The sequence below is a fragment of the Somniosus microcephalus genome, chromosome 24 (assembly GCF_052327205.1).
Source record: "Somniosus microcephalus isolate GS21.2 chromosome 24, FLI_Smic_1.0, whole genome shotgun sequence".
In the NCBI taxonomy this organism is placed as follows: Eukaryota; Metazoa; Chordata; class Chondrichthyes; order Squaliformes; family Somniosidae; genus Somniosus; species Somniosus microcephalus.
The window spans coordinates 43,080,001-43,099,313 of NC_141010.1; the positions used below are offsets into that span (position 1 = coordinate 43,080,001).

General features: G+C 45.3%; 10 non-coding genes across 10 annotated transcripts; all 10 read left to right on the top strand.

Moving 5' to 3' along the window:
- The first annotated feature begins 1,630 nt into the window (after positions 1 to 1,630).
- trnac-gca (transfer RNA cysteine (anticodon GCA)) lies at positions 1,631 to 1,702 on the top strand. The gene has a single exon. It is a non-coding gene; the product is annotated as a tRNA-Cys (tRNA).
- Positions 1,703 to 3,205: 1,503 nt separating this feature from the next.
- trnac-gca (transfer RNA cysteine (anticodon GCA)) lies at positions 3,206 to 3,277 on the top strand. The gene has a single exon. It is a non-coding gene; the product is annotated as a tRNA-Cys (tRNA).
- A 1,520-nt stretch (positions 3,278 to 4,797) lies between these two features.
- On the top strand, positions 4,798 to 4,869 carry trnac-gca (transfer RNA cysteine (anticodon GCA)). Its single transcript has one exon. It is a non-coding gene; the product is annotated as a tRNA-Cys (tRNA).
- A 1,519-nt stretch (positions 4,870 to 6,388) lies between these two features.
- On the top strand, positions 6,389 to 6,460 carry trnac-gca (transfer RNA cysteine (anticodon GCA)). The gene has a single exon. It is a non-coding gene; the product is annotated as a tRNA-Cys (tRNA).
- A 1,519-nt stretch (positions 6,461 to 7,979) lies between these two features.
- trnac-gca (transfer RNA cysteine (anticodon GCA)) lies at positions 7,980 to 8,051 on the top strand. Its single transcript has one exon. It is a non-coding gene; the product is annotated as a tRNA-Cys (tRNA).
- A 1,519-nt stretch (positions 8,052 to 9,570) lies between these two features.
- trnac-gca (transfer RNA cysteine (anticodon GCA)) lies at positions 9,571 to 9,642 on the top strand. The gene has a single exon. It is a non-coding gene; the product is annotated as a tRNA-Cys (tRNA).
- Positions 9,643 to 13,407: 3,765 nt separating this feature from the next.
- Positions 13,408 to 13,479, top strand: trnac-gca (transfer RNA cysteine (anticodon GCA)). Its single transcript has one exon. It is a non-coding gene; the product is annotated as a tRNA-Cys (tRNA).
- A 1,519-nt stretch (positions 13,480 to 14,998) lies between these two features.
- On the top strand, positions 14,999 to 15,070 carry trnac-gca (transfer RNA cysteine (anticodon GCA)). Its single transcript has one exon. It is a non-coding gene; the product is annotated as a tRNA-Cys (tRNA).
- A 1,519-nt stretch (positions 15,071 to 16,589) lies between these two features.
- Positions 16,590 to 16,662, top strand: trnac-gca (transfer RNA cysteine (anticodon GCA)). The gene has a single exon. It is a non-coding gene; the product is annotated as a tRNA-Cys (tRNA).
- Positions 16,663 to 18,181: 1,519 nt separating this feature from the next.
- Positions 18,182 to 18,253, top strand: trnac-gca (transfer RNA cysteine (anticodon GCA)). The gene has a single exon. It is a non-coding gene; the product is annotated as a tRNA-Cys (tRNA).
- Positions 18,254 to 19,313: the final 1,060 nt, after the last annotated feature.

Consider the following 19,313-nt stretch of genomic DNA (forward strand, 5'->3'; position numbering starts at 1 on the left):
ACATTTTGATGTGAAGCAGAAAGCTGCCAATAGGGCTCTGGGGGTATAGCTCAGTGGTAGAGCATTTGACTGTAGATCAAGAAGTCCCTGGTTCAAATCCAGGTGACCCCTCGTTACCATTTAGGCTCAATAATTAAAAATCTCTTTCTCCACAGTTGCTCTGTGTTCATTAACAATAATGCTGCTTCAGAGCTACTTTTCACCAACAGTCAATCCTTGTGGTGATGAAGCTGTAGATTGCTTATTTCGGTGATAGAGTCAGCACAAACTGCAGTGAGAAAAGTGAAACAGCAATTTTAGTGTTGGTTTAGGGATAAATGTAACCCAGGACCATGGCTGAGCTCCCTTGACCTTCTTCAAATAATGCCATGAGATCTTTTACACCCACCAGAGCTGACAGACAAGCCTCGGTTGAATGTGTCGCCTGAAAAATGGCCCTTGCAACAAGCCAGCACTTCCCTCAGACCTAAACTGAAGTGTTAGCCTGGATTATGTACTCAAGTCTTTGGAGTGGGGTAGCTTGAACCCACAACATTTTGACTCACTAGTGCGAGTGCTACCACTGAGCTTCAGCTGATGAATAGGGCGAGCAGCCTGAGCAAACATTCTCAGAGCGAGGTCGTGCACCAAGAAAAGTGGGAGATTTTTAAATATTTGCAAAAGTTTCCACTGGCAGTGCACTACCCACCTCTTTTTCCCACAGCAGAATCCTGTCCCCAGATGGGCATTAATCCTGCGCACAGACCAGCGAGACCTTCCCCCATATTTTAATGACCTGGTGCCAGGAATGAGGCCGTGGGCATGGAGCGGGGCACCTCAGGAGCGGGTGAATATCCGGCTGGGCTGCAAATGTGCCCCAATTAAGAGAGGGTGGGGCTTGTGTGTAAATCTCAGGGCATTCTCGGTTGGATCATTCGGTTGCGAAGTTCATGGGACATTGGCTTGTGAGAGGGCTATAGCTCAGTGGTAGAACATTTGACTGCAGATTATAGAAGTTCCTGGTTGATATATAAATATCTCCTCATGAACTCCTATGTTATCACAGAGAACGATAGTTATACCCGCCGTCCGCTACACCATGTCCATAGTTACGATAGAAAGATATAATACTGAAGGAGGCCTTTAGCTCCATTGTGCCTGCACCGTGTGTTTGGCAGAGCTGTTCAATTAATCCCACTCCACTTCCCTTACCCCATAGCCCTGTAGATGTTTCCCCTTCAAGGATTTATCCAATTCCTTTTTGAAAGTTACCATTGAATCTGCTTCCACCACCCTTGCAAACAGTGTATTCCAGACCACAACAACTTGCTGTGTAAAAAAATGTCTCCACATGTTGCCTTTTTTTGCCTTGTCAATCACCGTAAATCTGTGTCCTCCGGTTACTGGCCCTTCTGCCACTAGAAACAGCTTAATTTGCACAATAAAAAACTTCCATGATTTTGAACACCTGAAAAATAACTCTGCATAAAATTTCTCGCCAATTTTGAAAGAAGGGTGAGGAGTCTCTTTAAAGCAATGGTTAGCTTTATCTAATATTTCTTTGACATGACCCCGTCATCTTCCTATCCCTCATGGTGTCCTGCGCTATGCAACATTTTGATGTGAAGCAGAAAGCTGCCAATAGGGCTCTGGGGGTATAGCTCAGTGGTAGAGCATTTGACTGCAGATCAAGAGGTCCCTGGTTCAAATCCAGGTGCCCCCTCGTTACCATTTAGGCTCAATAATTAAAAATCTCTTTCTCCACAGTTGCTCTGTGTTCATTAACAATAATGCTGCTTCAGAGCCACTTTTCACCAACAGTCAATCCTTGTGGTGATGAAGCTGCAGATTGCTTATTTCGGTGATAGAGTCAGCGCAAACTGCAGTGAGAAAAGTGAAACAGCAATTTTAGTGTTGGTTTAGGGATAAATGTAACCCAGGACCATGGCTGAGCTCCCTTGACCTTCTTCAAATAATGCCATGAGATCTTTTACACCCACCAGAGCTGACAGAGAAGCCTCAGTTGAATGTGTCGCCTGAAAAATGGCCCTTGCAACAAGCCAGCACTTCCCTCAGAGCTAAACTGAAGTGTTAGCCTGGATTATGTACTCAAGTCTTTGGAGTGGGGTAGCTTGAACCCACAACATTTTGACTCACTAGTGCGAGTGCTACCACTGAGCTTCAGCTGATGAATAGGGCGAGCAGCCTGAGCAAACATTCTCAGAGCGAGGTCGTGCACCAAGAAAAGTGGGAGATTTTTAAATATTTGCAAAAGTTTCCACTGGCAGTGCACTACCCACCTCTTTTTCCCACAGCAGAATCCTGTCCCCAGATGGGCATTAATCCTGCGCACAGACCAGCGAGACCTTCCCCCATATGTTAATGACCTGGTGCCAGGAATGAGGCCGTGGGCATGGAGCGGGTGAATATCCGGCTGGGCTGCAAATGTGCCCCAATTAAGAGAGGGTGGGGCTTGTGTGTAAATCTCAGGGCATTCTCGGTTGGATCATTCGGTTGCGAAGTTCATGGGACATTGGCTTGTGAGAGGGCTATAGCTCAGTGGTAGAACATTTGACTGCAGATTATAGAAGTTCCTGGTTGATATATAAATATCTCCTCATGAACTCCTATGTTATCACAGAGAACAATAGTTATACCCGCCGTCCGCTACACCATGTCCATAGTTACGATAGAAAGATATAATACTGAAGGAGGCCTTTAGCTCCATTGTGCCTGCACCGTGTGTTTGGCAGAGCTGTTCAATTAATCCCACTCCACTTCCCTTACCCCATAGCCCTGTAGATGTTTCCCCTTCAAGGATTTATCCAATTCCTTTTTGAAAGTTACCATTGAATCTGCTTCCACCACCCTTGCAAACAGTGTATTCCAGACCACAACAACTTGCTGTGTAAAAAAATGTCTCCACATGTTGCCTTTTTTTCCCTTGTCAATCACCGTAAATCTGTGTCCTCCGGTTACTGGCCCTTCTGCCACTAGAAACAGCTTAATTTGCACAATAAAAAACTTCCATGATTTTGAACAGCTGAAAAATAACTCTGCATAAAATTTCTCGCCAATTTTGAAAGAAGGGTGAGGAGTCTCTTTAAAGCAATGGTTAGCTTTATCTAATATTTGTTTGACATGACCCCGTCATCTTCCTATCCCTCATGGTGTCCTGCGCTATGCAACATTTTGATGTGAAGCAGAAAGCTGCCAATAGGGCTCTGGGGGTATAGCTCAGTGGTAGAGCATTTGACTGCAGATCAAGAAGTCCCTGGTTCAAATCCAAGTGACCCCTCGTTACCATTTAGGCTCAATAATTAAAAATCTCTTTCTCCACAGTTGCTCTGTGTTCATTAACAATAATGCTGCTTCAGAGCTACTTTTCACCAACAGTCAATCCTTGTGGTGATGAAGCTGTAGATTGCTTATTTCGGTGATAGAGTCAGCGCAAACTGCAGTGAGAGAAGTGAAACAGCAATTTTAGTGTTGGTTTAGGGATAAATGTAACCCAGGACCATGGTCTGAGCTCCCTTGACCTTCTTCAAATAATGCCATGAGATCTTTTACACCCACCAGAGCTGACAGACAAGCCTCGGTTGAATGTGTCGCCTGAAAAATGGCCCTTGCAACAAGCCAGCACTTCCCTCAGACCTAAACTGAAGTGTTAGCCTGGATTATGTACTCAAGTCTTTGGAGTGGGGTAGCTTGAACCCACAACATTTTGACTCACTAGTGCGAGTGCTACCACTGAGCTTCAGCTGATGAATAGGGCGAGCAGCCTGAGCAAACATTCTCAGAGCGAGGTCGTGCACCAAGAAAAGTGGGAGATTTTTAAATATTTGCAAAAGTTTCCACTGGCAGTGCACTACCCACCTCTTTTTCCCACAGCAGAATCCTGTCCCCAGATGGGCATTAATCCTGCGCACAGACCAGCGAGACCTTCCCCCATATTTTAATGACCTGGTGCCAGGAATGAGGCCGTGGGCATGGAGCGGGGCACCTCAGGAGCGGGTGAATATCCGGCTGGGCTGCAAATGTGCCCCAATTAAGAGAGGGTGGGGCTTGTGCGTAAATCTCAGGGCATTCTCGGTTGGATCATTCGGTTGCGAAGTTCATGGGACATTGGCTTGTGAGAGGGCTATAGCTCAGTGGTAGAACATTTGACTGCAGATTATAGAAGTTCCTGGTTGATATATAAATATCTCCTCATGAACTCCTATGTTATCACAGAGAACGATAGTTATACCCGCCGTCCGCTACACCATGTCCATAGTTACGATAGAAAGATATAATACTGAAGGAGGCCTTTAGCTCCATTGTGCCTGCACCGTGTGTTTGGCAGAGCTGTTCAATTAATCCCACTCCACTTCCCTTACCCCATAGCCCTGTAGATGTTTCCCCTTCAAGGATTTATCCAATTCCTTTTTGAAAGTTACCATTGAATCTGCTTCCACCACCCTTGCAAACAGTGTATTCCAGACCACAACAACTTGCTGTGTAAAAAAATGTCTCCACATGTTGCCTTTTTTTCCCTTGTCAATCACCGTAAATCTGTGTCCTCCGGTTACTGGCCCTTCTGCCACTAGAAACAGCTTAATTTGCACAATAAAAAACTTCCATGATTTTGAACAGCTGAAAAATAACTCTGCATAAAATTTCTCGCCAATTTTGAAAGAAGGGTGAGGAGTCTCTTTAAAGCAATGGTTAGCTTTATCTAATATTTCTTTGACATGACCCCGTCATCTTCCTATCCCTCATGGTGTCCTGCGCTATGCAACATTTTGATGTGAAGCAGAAAGCTGCCAATAGGGCTCTGGGGGTATAGCTCAGTGGTAGAGCATTTGACTGCAGATCAAGAAGTCCCTGGTTCAAATCCAGGTGACCCCTCGTTACCATTTAGGCTCAATAATTAAAAATCTCTTTCTCCACAGTTGCTCTGTGTTCATTAACAATAATGCTGCTTCAGAGCTACTTTTCACCAACAGTCAATCCTTGTGGTGATGAAGCTGTAGATTGCTTATTTCGGTGACAGAGTCAGCACAAACTGCAGTGAGAAAAGTGAAACAGCAATTTTAGTGTTGGTTTAGGGATAAATGTAACCCAGGACCATGGCTGAGCTCCCTTGACCTTCTTCAAATAATGCCATGAGATCTTTTACACCCACCAGAGCTGACAGACAAGCCTCGGTTGAATGTGTCGCCTGAAAAATGGCCCTTGCAACAAGCCAGCACTTCCCTCAGACCTAAACTGAAGTGTTAGCCTGGATTATGTACTCAAGTCTTTGGAGTGGGGTAGCTTGAACCCACAACATTTTGACTCACTAGTGCGAGTGCTACCACTGAGCTTCAGCTGATGAATAGGGCGAGCAGCCTGAGCAAACATTCTCAGAGCGAGGTCGTGCACCAAGAAAAGTGGGAGATTTTTAAATATTTGCAAAAGTTTCCACTGGCAGTGCACTACCCACCTCTTTTTCCCACAGCAGAATCCTGTCCCCAGATGGGCATTAATCCTGCGCACAGACCAGCGAGACCTTCCCCCATATTTTAATGACCTGGTGCCAGGAATGAGGCCGTGGGCATGGAGCGGGGCACCTCAGGAGCGGGTGAATATCCGGCTGGGCTGCAAATGTGCCCCAATTAAGAGAGGGTGGGGCTTGTGCGTAAATCTCAGGGCATTCTCGGTTGGATCATTCGGTTGCGAAGTTCATGGGACATTGGCTTGTGAGAGGGCTATAGCTCAGTGGTAGAACATTTGACTGCAGATTATAGAAGTTCCTGGTTGATATATAAATATCTCCTCATGAACTCCTATGTTATCACAGAGAACGATAGTTATACCCGCCGTCCGCTACACCATGTCCATAGTTACGATAGAAAGATATAATACTGAAGGAGGCCTTTAGCTCCATTGTGCCTGCACCGTGTGTTTGGCAGAGCTGTTCAATTAATCCCACTCCACTTCCCTTACCCCATAGCCCTGTAGATGTTTCCCCTTCAAGGATTTATCCAATTCCTTTTTGAAAGTTACCATTGAATCTGCTTCCACCACCCTTGCAAACAGTGTATTCCAGACCACAACAACTTGCTGTGTAAAAAAATGTCTCCACATGTTGCCTTTTTTTCCCTTGTCAATCACCGTAAATCTGTGTCCTCCGGTTACTGGCCCTTCTGCCACTAGAAACAGCTTAATTTGCACAATAAAAAACTTCCATGATTTTGAACAGCTGAAAAATAACTCTGCATAAAATTTCTCGCCAATTTTGAAAGAAGGGTGAGGAGTCTCTTTAAAGCAATGGTTAGCTTTATCTAATATTTCTTTGACATGACCCCGTCATCTTCCTATCCCTCATGGTGTCCTGCGCTATGCAACATTTTGATGTGAAGCAGAAAGCTGCCAATAGGGCTCTGGGGGTATAGCTCAGTGGTAGAGCATTTGACTGCAGATCAAGAGGTCCCTGGTTCAAATCCAGGTGCCCCCTCGTTACCATTTAGGCTCAATAATTAAAAATCTCTTTCTCCACAGTTGCTCTGTGTTCATTAACAATAATGCTGCTTCAGAGCCACTTTTCACCAACAGTCAATCCTTGTGGTGATGAAGCTGCAGATTGCTTATTTCGGTGATAGAGTCAGCGCAAACTGCAGTGAGAAAAGTGAAACAGCAATTTTAGTGTTGGTTTAGGGATAAATGTAACCCAGGACCATGGCTGAGCTCCCTTGACCTTCTTCAAATAATGCCATGAGATCTTTTACACCCACCAGAGCTGACAGACAAGCCTCGGTTGAATGTGTCGCCTGAAAAATGGCGCTTGCAACAAGCCAGCACTTCCCTCAGACCTAAACTGAAGTGTTAGCCTGGATTATGTACTCAAGTCTTTGGAGTGGGGTAGCTTGAACCCACAACATTTTGACTCACTAGTGCGAGTGCTACCACTGAGCTTCAGCTGATGAATAGGGCGAGCAGCCTGAGCAAACATTCTCAGAGCGAGGTCGTGCACCAAGAAAAGTGGGAGATTTTTAAATATTTGCAAAAGTTTCCACTGGCAGTGCACTACCCACCTCTTTTTCCCACAGCAGAATCCTGTCCCCAGATGGGCATTAATCCTGCGCACAGACCAGCGAGACCTTCCCCCATATTTTAATGACCTGGTGCCAGGAATGAGGCCGTGGGCATGGAGCGGGGCACCTCAGGAGCGGGTGAATATCCGGCTGGGCTGCAAATGTGCCCCAATTAAGAGAGGGTGGGGCTGGTGTGTAAATCTCAGGGCATTCTCGGTTGGATCATTCGGTTGCGAAGTTCATGGGACATTGGCTTGTGAGAGGGCTATAGCTCAGTGGTAGAACATTTGACTGCAGATTATAGAAGTTCCTGGTTGATATATAAATATCTCCTCATGAACTCCTATGTTATCACAGAGAACGATAGTTATACCCGCCGTCCGCTACACCATGTCCATAGTTACGATAGAAAGATATAATACTGAAGGAGGCCTTTAGCTCCATTGTGCCTGCACCGTGTGTTTGGCAGAGCTGTTCAATTAATCCCACTCCACTTCCCTTACCCCATAGCCCTGTAGATGTTTCCCCTTCAAGGATTTATCCAATTCCTTTTTGAAAGTTACCATTGAATCTGCTTCCACCACCCTTGCAAACAGTGTATTCCAGACCACAACAACTTGCTGTGTAAAAAAATGTCTCCACATGTTGCCTTTTTTTCCCTTGTCAATCACCGTAAATCTGTGTCCTCCGGTTACTGGCCCTTCTGCCACTAGAAACAGCTTAATTTGCACAATAAAAAACTTCCATGATTTTGAACAGTTGAAAAATAACTCTGCATAAAATTTCTCGCCAATTTTGAAAGAAGGGTGAGGAGTCTCTTTAAAGCAATGGTTAGCTTTATCTAATATTTGTTTGACATGACCCCGTCATCTTCCTATCCCTCATGGTGTCCTGCGCTATGCAACATTTTGATGTGAAGCAGAAAGCTGCCAATAGGGCTCTGGGGGTATAGCTCAGTGGTAGAGCATTTGACTGCAGATCAAGAGGTCCCTGGTTCAAATCCAGGTGCCCCCTCGTTACCATTTAGGCTCAATAATTAAAAATCTCTTTCTCCACAGTTGCTCTGTGTTCATTAACAATAATGCTGCTTCAGAGCCACTTTTCACCAACAGTCAATCCTTGTGGTGATGAAGCTGTAGATTGCTTTTTTCGGTGATAGAGTCAGCGCAAACTGCAGTGAGAAAAGTGAAACAGCAATTTTAGTGTTGGTTTAGGGATAAATGTAACCCAGGACCATGGCTGAGCTCCCTTGACCTTCTTCAAATAATGCCATGAGATCTTTTACACCCACCAGAGCTGACAGACAAGCCTCGGTTGAATGTGTCACCTGAAAAATGGCCCTTGCAACAAGCCAGCACTTCCCTCAGACCTAAACTGAAGTGTTAGCCTGGATTATGTACTCAAGTCTTTGGAGTGGGGTAGCTTGAACCCACAACATTTTGACTCACTAGTGCGAGTGCTACCACTGAGCTTCAGCTGATGAATAGGGCGAGCAGCCTGAGCAACCATTCTCAGAGCGAGGTCGTGCACCAAGAAAAGTGGGAGATTTTTAAATATTTGCAAAAGTTTCCACTGGCAGTGCACTACCCACCTCTTTTTCCCACAGCAGAATCCTGTCCCCAGATGGGCATTAATCCTGCGCACAGACCAGCGAGACCTTCCCCCATATTTTAATGACCTGGTGCCAGGAATGAGGCCGTGGGCATGGAGCGGGGCACCTCAGGAGCGGGTGAATATCCGGCTGGGCTGCAAATGTGCCCCAATTAAGAGAGGGTGGGGCTTGTGTGTAAATCTCAGGGCATTCTCGGTTGGATCATTCGGTTGCGAAGTTCATGGGACATTGGCTTGTGAGAGGGCTATAGCTCAGTGGTAGAACATTTGACTGCAGATTATAGAAGTTCCTGGTTGATATATAAATATCTCCTCATGAACTCCTATGTTATCACAGAGAACGATAGTTATACCCGCCGTCCGCTACACCATGTCCATAGTTACGATAGAAAGATATAATACTGAAGGAGGCCTTTAGCTCCATTGTGCCTGCACCGTGTGTTTGGCAGAGCTGTTCAATTAATCCCACTCCACTTCCCTTACCCCATAGCCCTGTAGATGTTTCCCCTTCAAGGATTTATCCAATTCCTTTTTGAAAGTTACCATTGAATCTGCTTCCACCACCCTTGCAAACAGTGTATTCCAGACCACAACAACTTGCTGTGTAAAAAAATGTCTCCACATGTTGCCTTTTTTTCCCTTGTCAATCACCGTAAATCTGTGTCCTCCGGTTACTGGCCCTTCTGCCACTAGAAACAGCTTAATTTGCACAATAAAAAACTTCCATGATTTTGAACAGCTGAAAAATAACTCTGCATAAAATTTCTCGCCAATTTTGAAAGAAGGGTGAGGAGTCTCTTTAAAGCAATGGTTAGCTTTATCTAATATTTGTTTGACATGACCCCGTCATCTTCCTATCCCTCATGGTGTCCTGCGCTATGCAACATTTTGATGTGAAGCAGAAAGCTGCCAATAGGGCTCTGGGGGTATAGCTCAGTGGTAGAGCATTTGACTGCAGATCAAGAGGTCCCTGGTTCAAATCCAGGTGCCCCCTCGTTACCATTTAGGCTCAATAATTAAAAATCTCTTTCTCCACAGTTGCTCTGTGTTCATTAACAATAATGCTGCTTCAGAGCCACTTTTCACCAACAGTCAATCCTTGTGGTGATGAAGCTGTAGATTGCTTTTTTCGGTGATAGAGTCAGCGCAAACTGCAGTGAGAAAAGTGAAACAGCAATTTTAGTGTTGGTTTAGGGATAAATGTAACCCAGGACCATGGCTGAGCTCCCTTGACCTTCTTCAAATAATGCCATGAGATCTTTTACACCCACCAGAGCTGACAGACAAGCCTCGGTTGAATGTGTCACCTGAAAAATGGCCCTTGCAACAAGCCAGCACTTCCCTCAGACCTAAACTGAAGTGTTAGCCTGGATTATGCACTCAAGTCTTTGGAGTGGGGTACATAGATACATAGAAGATAGGAGCAGGAGTAGGCCATTCGGCCCTTCGTGCCTGCTCCGCCATTTAATGAGATCATGGCTGATCCTTTAATTCAGTATCCCGTCCCCGCCTTCTCTCCGTAACCCTTAACCCCTTTTGCCCGTAGAAATATATCTAATTCCCTCTTAAATATATTTAATGAGCTGGCGTACACTGCCCTCTGTGGCAATGAGTTCCACAGGTTCACCACTCTCTGAGTGAAGAAATTCCCCCTCATCTCTGTCCTAAATGGTTTAGCCCTTATCCTTAAATTATGTCCTCTAGTTCTGTTCTCACCCGCCAAGGGAAACATTCCTTCTGCATCCAGTCTGTCTAGACCTGTCAGAATTTTATACACTTCTATGAGGTCCCCTCTCAATCTTCTAAACTCCAGTGTGTACATCCCTAAACTACATAGTCTCTCCTCATAGGTCATTCCCGCCATTCCTGGTATCAGCCTGGTGAATCGCCGCTGCACCCCCTCCATGGCAAGAACATCCTTCCTCAGATGAGGCGACCAAAACTGTACACAGTACTCGAGGTGTGGTCTCACCAGTGCCCTGTACAGCTGCAGCAAGGTATCCCTGTTCCTGTATTCTAACCCTTTTGCTATGAAGGCCAGCATACCGTTTGCCTTCTTGACCGCCTGTTGCACCTGCATGCTCGCCTTCAGTGACTGGTGTACAAGAACACCCAGGTCTCTCTGTACTTCCCCCTCTCCCAATCTATTGCCATTTAAATAATAATTTGCCCTCCCGTTCCTGCACCCAAGGTGGATAACTTCGCACTTGTCCACATTATAGTGCATCTGCCATTTATCCGCCCAATCGCCCAGTCTGTCCAAATCGCTCTGGAGCTTCCTGGTCTCTTCCTCTGAGCCCACCCCACCTCCTAGTTTAGTGTCGTCTGCAAATTTGGAAATGCTGCATCCGACTCCCTGATCCAGGTCATTAATGTAAATTGTGAACAGCTGGGGGCCCAGGACAGATCCCTGTGGTACCCCACTTGTTACTGCCTGCCATTCAGAAAATGAGCCGTTTATTCCAACTCTCTGTTTTCTATCTGACAGCCAGTTCCCTATCCACGCCAAAACTTTCCCCTTTATCCCATGAGCCTCAATTTTCCATGCTAATCTTTTATGTGGGACCTTATCGAAGGCCTTTTGGAAGTCCAGGTACACCACATCTACTGGCTCTCCCCCATCTATTCTACCAGTTACTCCCTCAAAAAATTCCAATAGATTAGTCAAGCACGATTTACCCTTTGTAAATCCATGTTGACTCTGTCCTATCCTGTCCCCATTTGCTAAGTGCTCCGCTATTTCATCCTTAATGATGGACTCCAGCATTTTGCCCACAACTGATGTAAGGCTTACAGGTCTGTAATTACCTGCTTTTTCCCTACCCCCCTTTTTGAATAGTGGGGTAACGTTAGCTACCCTCCAATCCATCGGCACTGTTCCCGAGTCTAATGAATTCTGAAAAATCATCCTTAGTGCATCCGCTATCTCTAGGGCCACCTCCTTCAGTACCCTAGGATGCATGTTATCAGGCCCTGGGGATTTGTCCACCTTCAATCCCTTTAGCTTCCTTAACACCATATCCTTAGAGATATTGATTTGCGTCAGTTCCTCCTTTGCCAATGTCCCTATTTTTCCCGATATCCCAGGGAGGTTTTTTGTGTCTTCCTTCGTAAAGACTGACCCAAAGTATGCATTTAGTTGATCTGCCATTTCCTTATTTCCCATTATATATTCCCCCGTATCTGACTGCAATGGACCAACTTTGGTTTTCACCAGTCTTTTCCTTTTGATATATTTATAAAAGCTTTTGGAGTTAGTTTTTATATTTTCCGCCAGCTTGTTTTCGTAAGCTATTTTGCCCCTCTTGATCATGCCCTTTGCCCTCCTTTGCTCTATCTTAAACTGTTCCCAATCTTCCGCTCTGGCGCTTTTTTTGGCTATTTTATACGCCCTATCTTTGGATTGTATGCTGTCTCTAATTTCCCCTGTTATCCACGGTTGAGTCACCTTTTTAGATTTCCTTTTATGCCAGATTGGTATAAACAATTTTTGCAATTTTGTCATTCTATCTTTAAATGTTTGCCATTGTTTATCTACCTCCAGTCCTCTCAGGAACGTTGTCCAATCAGACCTACTCAGTTCCCGTCTCATGGCATCATAATTCCCCTTGTTTAAATTCAGGACCTTTAGCTTCCTTAACACCATATCCTGAACCCACAACATTTTGACTCACTAGTGCGAGTGCTACCACTGAGCTTCAGCTGATGAATAGGGCGAGCAGCCTGAGCAAACATTCTCAGAGCGAGGTCGTGCACCAAGAAAAGTGGGAGATTTTTAAATATTTGCAAAAGTTTCCACTGGCAGTGCACTACCCACCTCTTTTTCCCACAGCAGAATCCTGTCCCCAGATGGGCATTAATCCTGCGCACAGACCAGCGAGACCTTCCCCCATATTTTAATGACCTGGTGCCAGGAATGAGGCCGTGGGCATGGAGCGGGGCACCTCAGGAGCGGGTGAATATCCGGCTGGGCTGCAAATGTGCCCCAATTAAGAGAGGGTGGGGCTTGTGTGTAAATCTCAGGGCATTCTCGGTTGGATCATTCGGTTGCGAAGTTCATGGGACATTGGCTTGTGAGAGGGCTATAGCTCAGTGGTAGAACATTTGACTGCAGATTATAGAAGTTCCTGGTTGATATATAAATATCTCCTCATGAACTCCTATGTTATCACAGAGAACGATAGTTATACCCGCCGTCCGCTACACCATGTCCATAGTTACGATAGAAAGATATAATACTGAAGGAGGCCTTTAGCTCCATTGTGCCTGCACCGTGTGTTTGGCAGAGCTGTTCAATTAATCCCACTCCACTTCCCTTACCCCATAGCCCTGTAGATGTTTCCCCTTCAAGGATTTATCCAATTCCTTTTTGAAAGTTACCATTGAATCTGCTTCCACCACCCTTGCAAACAGTGTATTCCAGACCACAACAACTTGCTGTGTAAAAAAATGTCTCCACATGTTGCCTTTTTTTCCCTTGTCAATCACCGTAAATCTGTGTCCTCCGGTTACTGGCCCTTCTGCCACTAGAAACAGCTTAATTTGCACAATAAAAAACTTCCATGATTTTGAACAGCTGAAAAATAATTCTGCATAAAATTTCTCGCCAATTTTGAAAGAAGGGTGAGGAGTCTCTTTAAAGCAATGGTTAGCTTTATCTAATATTTGTTTGACATGACCCCGTCATCTTCCTATCCCTCATGGTGTCCTGCGCTATGCAACATTTTGATGTGAAGCAGAAAGCTGCCAATAGGGCTCTGGGGGTATAGCTCAGTGGTAGAGCATTTGACTGCAGATCAAGAGGTCCCTGGTTCAAATCCAGGTGCCCTCTCGTTACCATTTAGGCTCAATAATTAAAAATCTCTTTCTCCACAGTTGCTCTGTGTTTATTAACAATAATGCTGCTTCAGAGCTACTTTTCACCAACAGTCAATCCTTGTGGTGATGAAGCTGTAGATTGCTTATTTCGGTGATAGAGTCAGTGCAAACTGCAGTGAGAAAAGTGAAACAGCAATTTTAGTGTTGGTTTAGGGATAAATGTAACCCAGGACCATGGCTGAGCTCCCTTGACCTTCTTCAAATAATGCCATGAGATCTTTTACACCCACCAGAGCTGACAGACAAGCCTCGGTTGAATGTGTCGCCTGAAAAATGGCCCTTGCAACAAGCCAGCACTTCCCTCAGACCTAAACTGAAGTGTTAGCCTGGATTATGTACTCAAGTCTTTGGAGTGGGGTAGCTTGAACCCACAACATTTTGACTCACTAGTGCGAGTGCTACCACTGAGCTTCAGCTGATGAATAGGGCAAGCAGCCTGAGCAAACATTCTCAGAGCGAGGTCGTGCACCAAGAAAAGTGGGAGATTTTTAAATATTTGCAAAAGTTTCCACTGGCAGTGCACTACCCACCTCTTTTTCCCACAGCAGAATCCTGTCCCCAGATGGGCATTAATCCTGCGCACAGACCAGCGAGACCTTCCCCCATATTTTAATGACCTGGTGCCAGGAATGAGGCCGTGGGCATGGAGCGGGGCACCTCAGGAGCGGGTGAATATCCGGCTGGGCTGCAAATGTGCCCCAATTAAGAGAGGGTGGGGCTTGTGTGTAAATCTCAGGGCATTCTCGGTTGGATCATTCGGTTGCGAAGTTCATGGGACATTGGCTTGTGAGAGGGCTATAGCTCAGTGGTAGAACATTTGACTGCAGATTATAGAAGTTCCTGGTTGATATATAAATATCTCCTCATGAACTCCTATGTTATCACAGAGAACGATAGTTATACCCGCCGTCCGCTACACCATGTCCATAGTTACGATAGAAAGATATAATACTGAAGGAGGCCTTTAGCTCCATTGTGCCTGCACCGTGTGTTTGGCAGAGCTGTTCAATTAATCCCACTCCACTTCCCTTACCCCATAGCCCTGTAGATGTTTCCCCTTCAAGGATTTATCCAATTCCTTTTTGAAAGTTACCATTGAATCTGCTTCCACCACCCTTGCAAACAGTGTATTCCAGACCACAACAACTTGCTGTGTAAAAAAATGTCTCCACATGTTGCCTTTTTTTCCCTTGTCAATCACCGTAAATCTGTGTCCTCCGGTTACTGGCCCTTCTGCCACTAGAAACAGCTTAATTTGCACAATAAAAAACTTCCATGATTTTGAACAGCTGAAAAATAACTCTGCATAAAATTTCTCGCCAATTTTGAAAGAAGGGTGAGGAGTCTCTTTAAAGCAATGGTTAGCTTTATCTAATATTTGTTTGACATGACCCCGTCATCTTCCTATCCCTCATGGTGTCCTGCGCTATGCAACATTTTGATGTGAAGCAGAAAGCTGCCAATAGGGCTCTGGGGGTATAGCTCAGTGGTAGAGCATTTGACTGCAGATCAAGAGGTCCCTGGTTCAAATCCAGGTGCCCTCTCGTTACCATTTAGGCTCAATAATTAAAAATCTCTTTCTCCACAGTTGCTCTGTGTTTATTAACAATAATGCTGCTTCAGAGCTACTTTTCACCAACAGTCAATCCTTGTGGTGATGAAGCTGTAGATTGCTTATTTCGGTGATAGAGTCAGTGCAAACTGCAGTGAGAAAAGTGAAACAGCAATTTTAGTGTTGGTTTAGGGATAAATGTAACCCAGGACCATGGCTGAGCTCCCTTGACCTTCTTCAAATAATGCCATGAGATCTTTTACACCCACCAGAGCTGACAGACAAGCCTCGGTTGAATGTGTCGCCTGAAAAATGGCCCTTGCAACAAGCCAGCACTTCCCTCAGACCTAAACTGAAGTGTTAGCCTGGATTATGTACTCAAGTCTTTGGAGTGGGGTAGCTTGAACCCACAACATTTTGACTCACTAGTGCGAGTGCTACCACTGAGCTTCAGCTGATGAATAGGGCGAGCAGCCTGAGCAAACATTCTCAGAGCGAGGTCGTGCACCAAGAAAAGTGGGAGATTTTTAAATATTTGCAAAAGTTTCCACTGGCAGTGCACTACCCACCTCTTTTTCCCACAGCAGAATCCTGTCCCCAGATGGGCATTAATCCTGCGCACAAACCAGCGAGACCTTCCCCCATATGTTAATGACCTGGTGCCAGGAATGAGGCCGTGGGCATGGAGTGGGGCACCTCAGGAGCGGGTGAATATCCGGCTGGGCTGCAAATGTGCCCCAATTAAGAGAGGGTGGGGCTTGTGTGTAAATCTCAGGGCATTCTCGGTTGGATCATTCGGTTGCGAAGTTCATGGGACATTGGCTTGTGAGAGGGCTATAGCTCAGTGGTAGAACATTTGACTGCAGATTATAGAAGTTCCTGGTTGATATATAAATATCTCCTCATGAACTCCTATGTTATCACAGAGAACGATAGTTATACCCGCCGTCCGCTACACCATGTCCATAGTTACGATAGAAAGATATAATACTGAAGGAGGCCTTTAGCTCCATTGTGCCTGCACCGTGTGTTTGGCAGAGCTGTTCAATTAATCCCACTCCACTTCCCTTACCCCATAGCCCTGTAGATGTTTCCCCTTCAAGGATTTATCCAATTCCTTTTTGAAAGTTACCATTGAATCTGCTTCCACCACCCTTGCAAACAGTGCATTCCAGACCACAACAACTCGCTGTGTAAAAAAATGTCTCCACATGTTGCCTTTTTTTCCCTTGTCAATCACCGTAAATCTGTGTCCTCTGGTTACTGGCCCTTCTGCCACTAGAAACAGCTTAATTTGCACAATAAAAAACTTCCATGATTTTGAACAGCTGAAAAATAACTCTGCATAAAATTTCTTGCCAATTTTGAAAGAAGGGTGAGGAGTCTCTTTAAAGCAATGGTTAGCTTTATCTAATATTTGTTTGACATGACCCCGTCATCTTCCTATCCCTCATGGTGTCCTGCGCTATGCAACATTTTGATGTGAAGCAGAAAGGTGCCAATAGGGCGCTGGGGGTATAGCTCAGTGGTAGAGCATTTGACTGCAGATTCAAGAGGTCCCTGGTTCAAATCCAGGTGCCCCCTCGTTACCATTTAGGCTCAATAATTAAAAATCTCTTTCTCCACAGTTGCTCTGTGTTCATTAACAATAATGCTGCTTCAGAGCTACTTTTCACCAACAGTCAATCCTTGTGGTGATGAAGCTGTAGATTGCTTATTTCGGTGATAGAGTCAGCGCAAACTGCAGTGAGAAAAGTGAAACAGCAATTTTAGTGTTGGTTTAGGGATAAATGTAACCCAGGACCATGGCTGAGCTCCCTTGACCTTCTTCAAATAATGCCATGAGATCTTTTACTCCCACCAGAGCTGACAGACAAGACTCGGTTGAATGTGTCGCCTGAAAAATGGCCCTTGCAACAAGCCAGCACTTCCCTCAGACCTAAACTGAAGTGTTAGCCTGGATTATGTACTCAAGTCTTTGGAGTGGGGTAGCTTGAACCCACAACATTTTGACTCACTAGTGCGAGTGCTACCACTGAGCTTCAGCTGATGAATAGGGCGAGCAGCCTGAGCAAACATTCTCAGAGCGAGGTCGTGCACCAAGAAAAGTGGGAGATTTTTAAATATTTGCAAAAGTTTCCACTGGCAGTGCACTACCCACCTCTTTTTCCCACAGCAGAATCCTGTCCCCAGATGGGCATTAATCCTGCGCACAGACCAGCGAGACCTTCCCCCATATTTTAATGACCTGGTGCCAGGAATGAGGCCGTGGGCATGGAGCGGGGCACCTCAGGAGCGGGTGAATATCCGGCTGGGCTGCAAATGTGCCCCAATTAAGAGAGGGTGGGGCTTGTGTGTAAATCTCAGGGCATTCTCGGTTGGATCATTCGGTTGCGAAGTTCATGGGACATTGGCTTGTGAGAGGGCTATAGCTCAGTGGTAGAACATTTGACTGCAGATTATAGAAGTTCCTGGTTGATATATAAATATCTCCTCATGAACTCCTATGTTATCACAGAGAACGATAGTTATACCCGCCGTCCGCTACACCATGTCCATAGTTACGATAAAAAGATATAATACTGAAGGAGGCCTTTAGCTCCATTGTGCCTGCACCGTGTGTTTGGCAGAGCTGTTCAATTAATCCCACTCCACTTCCCTTACCCCATAGCCCTGTAGATGTTTCCCCTTCAAGGATTTATCCAATTCCTTTTTGAAAGTTACCATTGAATCTGCTTCCACCACCCTTGCAAACAGTGTATTCCAGACCACAACAACTTGCTGTGTAAAAAAATGTCTCCACATGTTGCCTTTTTTTCCCTTGTCAATCACCGTAAATCTGTGTCCTCCGGTTACTGGCCCTTCTGCCACTAGAAACAGCTTAATTTGCACAATAAAAAACTTCCATGATTTTGAACAGCTGAAAAATAACTCTGCATAAAATTTCTTGCCAATTTTGAAAGAAGGGTGAGGAGTCTCTTTAAAGCAATGGTTAGCTTTATCTAATATTTGTTTGACATGACCCCGTCATCTTCCTATCCCTCATGGTGTCCTGCGCTATGCAACATTTTGATGTGAAGCAGAAAGCTGCCAATAGGGCTCTGGGGGTATAGCTCAGTGGTAGAGCATTTGACTGCAGATCAAGAGGTCTCTGGTTCAAATCCAGGTGCCCCCTCGTTACCATTTAGGCTCAATAATTAAAAATCTCTTTCTCCACAGTTGCTCTGTGTTCATTAACAATAATGCTGCTTCAGAGCTACTTTTCACCAACAGTCAATCCTTGTGGTGATGAAGCTGTAGATTGCTTATTTCGGTGATAGAGTCAGCGCAAACTGCAGTGAGAAAAGTGAAACAGCAATTTTAGTGTTGGTTTAGGGATAAATGGAACCCAGGACCATGGCTGAGCTCCCTTGACCTTCTTCAAATAATGCCATGAGATCTTTTACTCCCACCAGAGCTGACAGACAAGCCTCGGTTGAATGTGTCACCTGAAAAATGGCCCTTGCAACAAGCCAGCACTTCCCTCAGACCTAAACTGAAGTGTTAGCCTGGATTATGTACTCAAGTCTTTGGAGTGGGGTAGCTTGAACCCACAACATTTTGACTCACTAGTGCGAGTGCTACCACTGAGCTTCAGCTGATGAATAGGGCGAGCAGCCTGAGCAAACATTCTCAGAGCGAGGTCGTGCACCAAGAAAAGTGGGAGATTTTTAAATATTTGCAAAAGTTTCCACTGGCAGTGCACTACCCACCTCTTTTTCCCACAGCAGAATCCTGTCCCCAGATGGGCATTAATCCTGCGCACAGACCAGCGAGACCTTCCCCCATATTTTAATGACCTGGTGCCAGGAATGAGGCCGTGGGCATGGAGCGGGGCACCTCAGGAGCGGGTGAATATCCGGCTGGGCTGCAAATGTGCCCCAATTAAGAGAGGTTGGGGCTTGTGTGTAAATCTCAGGGCATTCTCGGTTGGATCATTCGGTTGCGAAGTTCATGGGACATTGGCTTGTGAGAGGGCTATAGCTCAGTGGTAGAACATTTGACTGCAGATTATAGAAGTTCCTGGTTGATATATAAATATCTCCTCATGAACTCCTATGTTATCACAGAGAACGATAGTTATACCCGCCGTCCGCTACACCATGTCCATAGTTACGATAGAAAGATATAATACTGAAGGAGGCCTTTAGCTCCATTGTGCCTGCACCGTGTGTTTGGCAGAGCTGTTCAATTAA